Source organism: Danio rerio, chromosome 16, assembly GCF_049306965.1.
Source record: "Danio rerio strain Tuebingen ecotype United States chromosome 16, GRCz12tu, whole genome shotgun sequence".
Lineage (NCBI taxonomy): Eukaryota > Metazoa > Chordata > Actinopteri > Cypriniformes > Danionidae > Danio > Danio rerio.
The window spans coordinates 54,854,486-54,863,183 of NC_133191.1; positions in this window are offsets into that span (position 1 = coordinate 54,854,486).

Here is an 8,698-nt window from a genome sequence, read left to right on the forward strand (position 1 = left end):
TACAGTACTGACAATTTTAACTTACCCAGTTCACCTGTCCCGCATGTCTTTGGACTGTGGAGGTAACCAGAGCACCTGGAGGAAACCCACGCGAACACGGGGAGAACATGCAAACTCCACACAGAAATGCCAACTGGCCCAGCCGAGGCTCGGACCAGCGACCTTCTTGTTGTGAGGCGACAGCACTACCTACTGCGCCACCGCATCACCCCATATGAAGTCATTGAATTAGTAAATATTTAATAATGATAAATACTAGTATATTTAATTATAATAGTTTACTAAATACTAGTTTATAATACAAGTACTATAATACTGTAAAATATTATAGTACAGTACTTGAAACAGATTATAGTTTACATGGTAATAATATAATACTATAGTAATTTAAACAAATTACCCAGTAATTTAGGGTAGCACTTTAGCACAGATCATACACGGAAGTATTATTATTATTATTTAAATTAAATGACTTTAAAATTAACTATTATTCATGTATAGTAAATACTGGTGTTTTCAAATCATACTATAGTAAAGTACTCATTAAATCATATAGTTTCTGTGGTAATAACAATACTATAGTACAAATTACCCAATACTGTACCAAGCTGTATACAACTATACTACAATACACCACAGTTTACTGTAATAAAAACTAGAGTATACTATAGTATATTTTTTTACTGTTTATCAGTTCACTATAGTTAACACAACACTATGCTGCAGCATTTATTAGCAAAGAGATCTACTTTTCTAAAAAGTATTTACTATAAGTAACTATGTAATATACGTTCAAGTGTGTAACTTCATCTGATGTTGCAGTGCATTACAGGATTTTGTTTGGTATATGTAAACAGCATATTTGAATAAGTAACAAATGATTGTGTATACCATAATAATAGTCTCATAATGCTATTGCAAATAAAATTTAGTATATATATATATATATATATATATATATATATATATATATATTAATGGTGTCATGATCCTCCAAATCCTCGATTCGATTACATTTTCGATTCTAAGGTCACGGTTTGATTAAATTTTTTATTATGAATAATTAATTAATTAATAATGAATTAATTATTTGTAGCCCACCATTTAAACTACCTGACCTGCATGGTGTTTGTTTTACCCATAAACAAATCATACAGTAAATGAATAAAGGCAAGATACACACATAATTACCACCTGTCAATCACTTTTTCTGCGGGACTCGTGAATAGGCAGTGATCTGTGTCGTTATAATGGCATCGGTAAAAAAGGTGCACAACCAACAGGAACCAGCCAACAGTATCTGAGGTGTGCGCTAAAATGACTAAGTACAAGTGAGTGAAAGATTGAAGCAGTCCTCTGACTGCCTGAACCTGCTGTCTTGAGCGCATGGCTGTGTGTGTGCGTCTGTGTCTGAGTGTGTGTGGTCACGTGATGTGCGTTTTCAGCAGTAGTGATGAAGGAGGGCTGCTCAGAAATGCTACACGCCACTGTGGATGTCAAAACGTTGTTGTTGTAAAATGCAATTTAAAAACAAAGACATATTAGTGTAAACAGGGCCTGAGTGTGTATTTTTCGCAAGCGGATTTGCAACGGGTGCGGGGTGGAGGAGCGAGATGCCGGTGTTGTCTAACCCTAATATGTACATAGCAGAGCTTGCAAACTGTGGGGGGTTTTTTTGTCGACAACACGAACGTTGTCAACGTAACTCACTGGAAATCCCAAATGCTTCCACACCGGCGACTTCATTGAAAGAGGAAAGCAGAAGAGCATCTCTGAACACACAACACGTCCAACCTTGAGGCGGATGGGCTACAGCAGCAGAAGACCACACCGGGTGCCACTCCTGTCAGCTAAGAACAGGAAACTAAGGCTACAATTCACACAGACTCACCAAAATTGGACAATAGAAGATCGGAGAAACGTTGCCTGCTCTGATGAGTCTCGATTTCTGCTGAAACATTCGGGTGGTCGGGTCAGAATTTGTCGTCGTGAAACAACATGAAAGCATAAATCCATCCTGCCTTTTATCAACAGTTCAGGCTGGTGGTGGTGGTGTAATGGTGTGGGGGATTTTTTCTTGGCACACTTTAGGCCCATTAGTAGCAATTAAGCATCATGTCAACACCACAGCCTACCTGAGTATTGTTGCTGACCATGTCCATCCCTTTATGACCACAGTGTACTCATCTTCTGATAGCTACTTCTAGCAGGATAACACGCCATGTCATAAAGTGTGAATCATCTCAGACTGCTTTCTTGAACATGACAATGAGTTCACTGTACTGAAATGGCCTCCACAGTCACCAGATCTCAATCCAATAGATCACCTTTGGATGTGGAGGAATGGGAGATTCGCATCATGGATGTGCAGCCGACAAATATGCAGCAGCTGCATGATGCTATCTTATCAATGTGGACAAACATATCTGAGATACTAGTACTAGTAAGGTGTACATAATAATGTGGCCAGTAAGTGTGTGTGTGTGTGTATATATATATATATATATATATATATATATATATATATATATATATATATATATATATATATATACATATATATACACACACACACAGACATACATACATATATATATATATATATATATATATATATATATATATACACACATACATACACATATATATACATATATATATATATATATATATATATATATATATATATGTATATATATATATATATATATATATATATATACATACACACACACACACACACACATATATATATATATATATATATATATTTATATATATATATATATATATATATATATATATAAAGAAACAGTATGTATATATATATATATATATATATATATATATATATATATATATATATATATATATATATATATAAAGAAACAGTAAAGAAGTCACTTATTTTATTATTATTTTTTTATATTTAATAATATAAATTTAAATAAAAATTAATATGAATTAACATTGCTTCTAATTTGTTTCCATTCTATTTTTTTCTATTTATTTATAATTTTTAAGTATCTTTTTGGTTTTGGGCGTTTTATAAAACACTCCACACACAGGCATCTCAATAACACAATGTGCGACCAGCTACATAAAGTTTCATTAAGCTGCTGGTATGCGTCTGAATACCCTCTTGAGACTCAACAGCTTTTTCATCATATATTTTATAATTCATACTGAACTCTCATCGGCGTTCCTCAATATTCTTGAGATTCCTAAGCAGAATGGATGAAGACTTTAATCAAGGCAAACCACCAACGCAAACATACCGCCTGGCTCTCCGTTATGTCGATTGCAGGCAGCACCTGGACTCGTTAGTTTTAATTAGTATACAAAGCAATGCTGGCACTCGCTCTTATTCCTTCGCTGTCCGGCTGTCCACCCTGTGGCGGATTTAGATGGAGAGATACGTTTTATTATTTTTAAGATTTTTGAATCAAATGGCTTTATACCCTTGTCATGCATTATTTGAGGGAGCACGGCGTCAGAAACCATAGTGGACATTCAAGTGCACTCAATCATACAATGCACCGCAATAACAAGTGTAAAACCAATGTTCACTCAACAGCTAGAAAATACCCAAAATGCACTGTGAGAGTTTCGTGAGCCAAATGACTGTGGTATATACCCACATAGCAAAATTTTTCTGGCCCAGCTCTGGCCCACACAATCAGGTTTTGCTTGGCCCACATGCCGCAATGAATTACGATACATGACAGGACCAAATCTGGCTTCCAGACAAGGGCCAAACACAGACCATATCTGGGCCAAGTCTCAGCCAACTTAATAACTCATAACTGGGCCTGAACTGGGCCAGATAGGTTGGTGTGTCACGATTGCAATGAAATTGATAAACCAATGGAGTGATGCGCTTTAGGCACACTATGGGCACGCTTTTTCTCAAAGTGACCTGATTGGTAGAATTTTTTTTCTTTACTCAAAAATGATTTTAGTGTATTTTAAATGTGGGTCAAGACTGACCAAACTCACATGGCCCACTTATCAAATTTTTAAATCTGGGCCAAATACTACATTTTTCATCTGGCCCAAATCTTGTGTGCCGCCTTAAAGACGGTGCCACCTCTGCCAAACCCGGGCCATGTTTGGCCCATATGCTGTATGCCAGTGCCGGATAATTGCCTGCTGTGCCAGCTTTATGCCAAATCTGGGCCAGAATTCTTTGCTACTAGGGTATATATATATATATATATATATATATATATATATATATATATATATATATATATATATATATATATATATATATATATGCATACAGACTTCTTTCTAAGTCAGCCAGCCTCAGCACTTCAGGTGAACTGTCTTTCCCTTATAAAATTGCCATGTTTAAGGTCTGATATCTTTAAAAATAAGTGATCTTCACTGCCTGATAGATTTACAATATAAAGTGGGTCTCAGAGCGGACAAGAAATTGCGTTAAATTTTATTTTCTCCTGCCATGTCATCAAAATATGACAGTTTATTTTCCCCCTGTATTATCAATGGAGTTTCTGCACTAGCCTGCTGATCCTGACAGCGCTAGCTGTTACACAGTCTTTCATCTGTATTATTCTCGAACAACTAAATGAATGCTTAAGTCTATTTAACTGAATGTATTGTAATTACATTACAACATCGAGGCTAATAGGAACCTTATGAAATTAAAATACCGTATTTTCCGCACTATAAGGCGCACCTAAAAGCCTTAAATTTTGTTATAAAACGGCCATGCGCCTAATAATCCGCTGCGCTTTATGTGTGCACGGAGTTCAAAAATCTGTCTAATCTGGACAGTTAGAAGACCAACTTGAATGAATTCGGAGCTTGCTGTCATTCCGGGAGGACTAACAAAAGAACTTCAACCGCTGGATATTGGTGTAGACGGCGTTTAAAATGAAGTTGCGAGCTGCGTGGGAGCAATGGATGACAGACGGCGAACACACTTTTACTAAGACTGGTAAGCATGCCGGGCGAGTTACGCCACCATATGTGAACGGATTGTGGATGCCTGGGCTAGGGTGTCTGCTTTAACTGTTGTCCGAGCTTTCGCAAAAGCCGGAACAGCCACCCGGCAATGAGACTGACTCCGACAATGATGAGAGAGAACCCGGCGTGTTTGATGACGAAACTGCCCAGCTGTTCAATTCAGACACAGAAGATGAGGACTTTGATGGATTTTTGGGAGAAGACTGATTAAAAAAAAAATAATAATGTGAGTGTATTGTTAAATAGTACAATAAAGTTCAACTAAACTATGTTAACTGTTTTGCTTCCATTACCTTTTTTGCAGACAGTGTATTTTAGCGTGCGCCTTATAATACGGTGCGCCTTATGTATGGGTCAAGTACAGAAATAGACCCCGTAATTGAGACTGCGTCTTATAATCCGGTGCGCTTTATAGTGCGGAAAATACGGTAGTAGCATTAATATTTCACCAGAAGTTTATCAAATGGCTGAAAAACACTAGCTGTGCATATAGCCCATTCAATGAACTGCCGGGTTGTTGCTAGAAGGGATAGCCTACTACTGAGGTCGGAAGTTAACGAAAATTATAGATTAAATTATGCATTAATTGTATTTTATTAACGTCTAACCCTACCCCAACTCTAAACCCAACCATTACAGTCATGTAAACAGTAATTATACCCAGTATTATTCCTATTATTTATTAAATTGCACATTAAATTGTGTTTTTCAATGCGCAAACCCACCCCAATACTAAATCTATCCCTCATGGTCATGTAAAAATATTAGTTATTGTTGTATAGTCTCAGAAAAATTATGCTATATTGATGTTTATTTCCGCAGCTGTATCCTATCTAGTTTTTACCGAATTTACCGCGTCTGGCCACAAGATGGCGTCCACAGAAGATAGAGGTAAGTTTCAGATTCAGAATTAAATATTGTTTATTTAAATGAAAGTTTGTATATGTAACTGAAATCGAAATAATGTTTCATTACTAATCAACGGCTTGCTAATTTTTTGATAACTATCAGAGGGTCTGAGCAAAAATCTAATCCGTCTGAGGGATTTATCAACCAGCAAATGCTTTAAAGCACAAAACACTGACTGCGTTTCATTCCTTAAGTGCAACTGTATTAGTACACTATTGTAGGGAATAGTGAAAGAGGCTATTGGGGGGATAGATTATAGACAAGACATTCCTGTGTGTATTTGACCTCTACATTAGTGTTTCGATTACTTAATTTTAGCCAATTTTAATCAGTTCAAAGGATATTTATAATTTTGAAAATTACTGTCCAATCACAATCCAGTATACGAGGCGGGATACGGATGCGTCATTTTACAAGCTGTTTGTTTTATTAATTAATTTATTTTATCGTTTTACTGTTGAAAAAAGGCGGGATATATAAGTAAGTTGTGCTATTTTTGATGTTTATTCATGTTTTACTATAATATAACCCAACAGTATTTCGTTTTTTGCATCCGAATAGTCTTTTTTCCCTCACAAAGTGAAGCTATGAAGTAACGAAAGCGTCTTAAAGAAGAATAAATCGATTTTTATAAGAATACAGGCATGAAAAAGATATTAATTAGCTATTTACTTGATCCATAAGTGAACTCATATGGAGATGTTATGGTTAACGTAAATATAATTTCCCTGTAAAGAATTTCATACTATGATTAAGGCCATACCCAATTGCCTTGCTCATTTATTGAAATGCCACTGGTCATTTGAAGTGATTGTTAAAAAAGAACCAAAACTTGTAGTTGAAGACAAATGCGTTTACGACCTAAAATGTTTAATAAAAACATAAGAACAGTGTTTCAGTCAAAGAAAAGAATCATTCCGAGGGAAAAATTTCTTTGGAATTTTCTAATATATAAAATTAATTTGAAAAAAAAAAAAAAAAAAGCTTGGCTCCTTACAAAATTTGTGTTCCCAAAGTTAAAGAATTACATTTAAAAGTGTTACACAATATCTACCCCACAAACGAGATTGTATCTAATTGTTAATCCTAATTCTTCTGTAACTCAAGTATCGAATGGATTGATCATCTTTTTGTCAAATGCCCACATGTTAGTGTTTTGGTCTGATTTATCCATCTTTTTTTTTTACATCAAAATGTAAGTTTAACATTGATTGTTCCATGTGTGATATAATTTGTTACTTTTGTCATGACAAACATAACACAGAATTTAGACATTTTTTTATTGGGTAAATATTCTGCCTTTTATTTTCTGAAGTAACAGAGTTGACAAGTAAATAGACTCAGACACAAAGGCCGTGTTTACACTGCCAGTTGTATGTGACCCAATTTTATGCTCATATGTGACACAGATCGGATCTGTTTTATGACAGTGTAAACACAAACAAAACGTATGCATTCGGATATTCAGAGATCGGTTTCGGGCCTCCTTCATATGTGAAAATAGATCAGATATAAATCGGAAGTCCGAGTTGAAGTCAGAATTATTAGCTCCCCTTTGAATTTTTTTCTTTTTTAATATTTACCTGTTTTTCTTTATGGAAAACTAAACTTAAACACAATACAATTTTTTTTCCTCATGACTTCATAATGTATAACTTTTTATATATTTTTTAACACTCAACTTCTCCTTTTACCACAGTAAAGCCCAAAGTGTCTTCTTTCCAATGATACATAATTTGTGTTTGTAGCTTACTGGAGTCAAGAACTGTTACTATTTAAATTTAGGTAGGTGTAAATCCCCAAAATTGAGTGCTGGCTGACAGGTTAAATGTTTCCCCAATGATGTTTAACAGAGTAAGGAAATTTTCCCAGTATGTCTGATAATATTTTTTCTTCTGGAGAAAGTCTTATTTGTTTTATTTCATCAAGAATAAAAGCAGTTTTTATTTTTTTTAAAAACCATTTTAAGGTCAATATTATTAGTCCCTTTAAGTATTTTTTTCAATAGTCTACAGAACAAACCATAATTTTACAATAACTTGCCTAATTACCCTAACCATCCTAGTTAATCTAATTAACCTAGTTTAAATGTAACTTTAAGCTGTATAGAAGTGTCTTGAAAAATATCCAATAAAATATTATTTTCTGTCATTATGGCAAAGATGAAATAAATCAGTTATTAGAGATGAGTTATTAAAACTGTTTAGAAATGTGTTGAAAAAAATCCGGTAAACGGAAATTGGGGGAAAAAATAATCAGGTGGGCTAATTATTTAGGGGGGCTAATAATTCTGACTTCAACTGTACGTTTTTGGAGATTGTGAATTATGTAGCCAGAGGAATGTATGGCTGCATTTTGTCTTTAAAACAAACGCTATGGGGCAGTATGACGTTGCTTCTTTTCTCGCTCACCAGCTGACCACTCACCTCCGTATGGACAGGTTTTATGTTGTTACCAGTTTGTCCATTCGCTCGTATGTTAGCAGACTTGAGATGCAGAGCGGAAATGACTGCGACAACGGTGTTCGTGTACGTTAAAGAATGGTTCCAGAAAGCATGTACGACAAAAACAAAAGGCTAAAAATAAAATAAACAAGTAAATAACAGGGTGACAATGTGGTAAGATCTGAAAACGTGGTAAAAATCAGGGGGCTTTTATTTTTCTGGTTTGTTTTTCAAAACACTGTTGGATGGGTTTAGGGAAGTGGGTGGGCATTGGTCAATCGGTGCTTTTGAAAACACTATTGGTTAGGTTTAAAGCCTGGTTTATACTTCTGCGTCAAGTGACCGGCGTA